The sequence below is a fragment of the Eptatretus burgeri genome, chromosome 18 (genome assembly GCF_056783735.1).
Source record: "Eptatretus burgeri isolate ZD-2024b chromosome 18, Ebu_testis_v1, whole genome shotgun sequence".
Taxonomy (NCBI): Eukaryota; Metazoa; Chordata; class Myxini; order Myxiniformes; family Myxinidae; genus Eptatretus; species Eptatretus burgeri.
In genome coordinates, this window is record NC_140978.1 from 36,167,844 (window position 1) to 36,172,408 (window position 4,565).

Consider the following 4,565-nt stretch of genomic DNA (forward strand, 5'->3'; position numbering starts at 1 on the left):
ACAATCTTTCTTCGAATCGCCAAGGGGACGCGTTGTTTGATCGGATCAGCCAATCTTAGTGTTGTGCTCCCCACGTACCGAGCTTCACGGCGGCACTGAAACTCATAAATACCATTGCTGGTTTGTGACGTGGGTAGCACATCCTTGTTAACTGACATCAGCAAACGGCGAGAGGTAAAGATTACTTGTGGTTGCACAGCCAGAAACGTGTTGGACACAATAAGTTTGATTTGTACTTCAACCCTTCGTGATGATCGACCCTTTCCAGGACATCCTGATATACACTGGACATTTGTCCGGACCAATCTTCCGATCTTTTGTCGTGTTTAGAAACTTGTGTTTGTATCTCTTAACCATATGCTCAGGATAACCATTCTCACCGAGTATATTCATGATTTTGTCAATTTCAGCTGGAAGATTACAAGGTGAACAAATCCTCTGTGCTCTGTTAACCAGGATATTGATCGAGGCAATTTTGTACCTTGTGGAGCTGTAGGAGTCCCACCGAGTATACTGCCCTGTGAAAGTCGGCTTCCGGGAGACGGATGTTGTGAAACCAAGGTTGGATCTATCAACCAGAACGTCCAAAAACGGTAACGTGTTTGACCAACACGTCGCAGAAAGGGTGGACCCATGGAAGGTAGACAGTGACGTCAGTTTCACCAAGGTGTCTCCCCGCTGAGGGAGATGGATAAATTACGACACCATCCTCAGGGTGGAGTGCTTGGATTTCGGAGAGTTCGTTCTGTGCTGGAGTCTTGAGTTCTTTGGGGGTCTGGAAAGGAAACGAAACTGCAACAGACGCTTGGAAGCCCGAATCCTGTCCCAGACCAGGATCGTTTAAAGAAAGATCTGTGGAGGATCCAAGGAGTTCTTTGGGGGTCGTTCGTTGAGAGTGAGAGAGTGAGAGACCCAAAGACTCAGCCTCATCGCGGGAGATACCCAATGATCCTGGCTGCCTTGGATTCCACACACACACGAACTCCACACGTGCGGCTGTGGGCAGAGCTGCGCAACCATTGTCAGGTGCCGCACCACAGAGCATCCCTTTCCCCCGGAACTCAGGTACCGAGAACTGTGACCTCAACTCCCTCCCTCCATCCCTGGCTGCAAAAGTCCTTTGCCTTCAACTGGGTTTATTTTGTCCGAGTGTGTGTCTGAGTGTGTGGCGCCGTCCATTAAGTAGAACTGTACAAGTTATTCAAGCCTTGTAAATCTTGCCTGTATTATTCTCATGACAAGTCTGCTCTGTGTCTGCTTTACAAGTTGCTGTAAAATTGTCGCACTACATCTTTCTCTCATCTTCCCCTGCATAACATCCCTAATAAACCTGTTACCTGTACCCCATAACTTTCCTCGCTTTATTGTAAATAAATTATTGTTAGAAATGTTCCCAGTTCGTTTTCGTCTTTTCCTTCATTGGTCCAGCATGGTTCGGATATGAGTTTAGCTGGGTTTTTATACCCGATATTCTGTTCATTCTAGCCGGTACGTTCTTGGTAGTTCCGCTCGGCTACATCTGAACCGGAAAGGTAGTTGGTAGTTGAAAGAGCGATCCAGTTCGGGCAAGACGTACCGAGGGCGTGGTTCCCCGGTAGACGACACCACGTGGTTAATTAGGTAAATTGGTTCCAGACAAAAAGACCCTACACTTTTTTTACAAAAAGACAAAAAGAAAGAAAGAAAGAAAAAAACAGTTCAAAAGCAAAATAAGCATCTGAAATCGAGTTCAGGAGTTGTGAATGAAAAGGGCCACAAGATGTCATTAAATTAATTTTAACATGGGATCTTAATAATATTAAGAAGATGTGCATATTATGAGGTTATAATTTCAGTTCGGGTAAACGAGGTAGCTTTAAATCATAGAAACCATTTCCAGATGTTTCATGGAACTGGATGGCGACACAAACTACCAGCGATGGCCTGTGTTTTGTTACCCCAAGCACACGAAGCAAAAAGAGAGGTTAAGTCGAGATCTCTTTGTCTGTCTATCTGTCTGTCCAAAGACGTCGTTTTATGATCGAGGAACAACTTAATTTCAATTCATTGATATATTTTGTACACGAATCAGAAAACGAACCTGAAGTTTAACAGAACTTTGACTCTGAATTTGTCACGAATACACGAGTGCAGAGAGGAGTGAAATATTTTACCGTCTGTCTCCATGTCTGGCAGTCAAATAAAATTTTAAATCATTTCAAACAGGAAACTTACTGTTTTAGCGATGTCTAAAAGGACACCAACAACAGGCATGAAGAACTAACGTGTTAAATATAGGAGTGAGAATGGTGAACAAGACAGTGCATCAACAGCGGTAAACTTCCGAAAAAAGGGTTTTTTTACGACAACTTTAAAATCGTTATTTAACTTCATTTTAATTAGATACTTGAACACAAGTTACCTTTTTGGCACTTTCAAAACCCTTCCTTTTAGTAGTTCTTGGACAAAATATTACAGCATTTTACACCACCACAACCAATCAAGTTTGCTGCTTACAGACCCCGCCCGTTTTCTTATTTCTCAAGACTACGAGGATTGGAGGGGGTGGCGGACGTACTTGTACATATATATATATATATATATATATATATATATATATATATATATATATATATATATATATATTGTTATGGATTTCAGAATTCGATCAGATGAATGCATACAAACATCCAGGTCCTCAGACAGTTATTTCCCGAAATGCATGTCTCAGATAGACCCATCCCCATGTCTGGTGGGATTCTAAATGTGATGTGTTGGGAAGGGTAAAGAATAAATTCCCTCTCTTATGGAAAGCTCCTTTTTCTCTTTACGACAGACACATTCATGCACGTAAGATGGCCATTAACCCAACGGAGACTCACCCACCTCTTTCACCAACGATGACACCCGCCTTTTTCCATCGACGTTTGACACCCCATTCAGCAGCTCTATGGATGCTAACTGGCTGTTTTTCACATTGGGCTGAACATTGAGGTGATAACTGTTGTTGACGATTTATGAGCTCTTCACGTTTTCACTTGGTAATTCTGGCAAATGGCTGCTTTCTGCCGTTCATCCAGCACCACAGGCATGGCGTCGTGGGCCGGGAATGATCGGGGGATGGGCGGGTTGTCACGGGCAACGGTGTGCGAAAGGGTGAGTTGGATTTGGCTGGAGTCTGCTGGAGGCTCCGCACAGACAGGCCACCGAGAACAGAGGACGAGAGGTCCGTTTTTTTCCAGTCAGTTGGCGTCAGTCAGTTGGCAACGGCTTTGAGAGTTTTGCGACAGTCAGTCAGTAGGGGTCAGTCAGTTGGCAACGGCTTTGAGAGTTTTGCGACAGTCAGTCAGTTGGCGTCAGTCAGTTGGCAACGGCTTTGAGAGTTTTGCGACAGTCAGTCAGTAGGGGTCAGTCAGTTGGCAACGGCTTTGAGAGTTTTGCGACAGTCAGTTGGCGATAGCTTTGAGAGTTTTGCGACAGTCAGTCAGTAGGGGTCAGTCAGTTGGCAACGGCTTTGAGAGTTTTGCGACAGTCAGTTGGCGATAGCTTTGAGAGTTTTGCGACAGTCAGTCAGTAGGGGTCAGTCAGTTGGCGACAGCTTTGAGAGTTTTGCGACAGTCAGAGTTGACGTTAGTGAGCTGGCGACGGTCAGTTTTACGACAGTCAGTGAGCTTCGCAACGGCTATTTTCATCGATTTCCCATCAGACGGTTGCTGAGCTGGCGAAAGTTGGTGACGGCCTTGCAGCCTTACAGTTTCTCACAGCGCCTCAGCTTCTGACAGCTCCTAACAGCTGTCCGTCGGTTGTGGCTCCTGGTGGCTCCTGACGGTGGGTGACGCTCGGACCGTTGATGCTGGTTCTGCTCGAGACCTGCTCTTGGCGTACCTGATTCTTGAGGGTGATGTCGATTGGTGTGTGAGCCTGTTTGTGAGTTGGTGCACGTCAAGGCTGGGCACTGGCAACGGACAAGGCACGCTCACACAAATCAGGACGTGTTATTTGACGTACGACGACTTCTATTTGGTGAGCGAGACTGGATTTCTCTCCCCTGCCCCCCTGAATATCTGCTGGATAAGCTTGTCTCATATTTAATTGTTAAGGCAGAGTGAAAAGCATCTGCTCTTTGCCTCTTTTTCTATCAGTGCCTGATTAATTATTTATTTGCTTGCGATTATTTTGATTAATGTGGAATTTATTTATTTTTACCACATGGAAATAAAAGGTTCTTCTTATTAATAAATTCCTTTGACGTTCCAACCTGTCCGTGCTTGTCTTTTCCTTCCATTGATCCAGCAATGTCCGAACCTAGATAGACTGGGAGGTAATTACCACACAAATTGACCTGTAATAGTCGGCACACACTGGCGGTTAAACACTCGGCCGCCCTAGTTAAGATCTAATCAAGATAAGATTGGTGCTTTGCTGAGGGCACGCTCCCCTTTCAGGAAACCACGTGACCTCTAGTTAAACGGAAAAATTAGACGGTGGACACTGACACTCGTGGTTAACTGATTGGCATTCATGGTTCTAAAGCAACCCACCGTACTACGGAGTTAATTGTGAGCAGTGGCCTCAGGTCTGGCTCT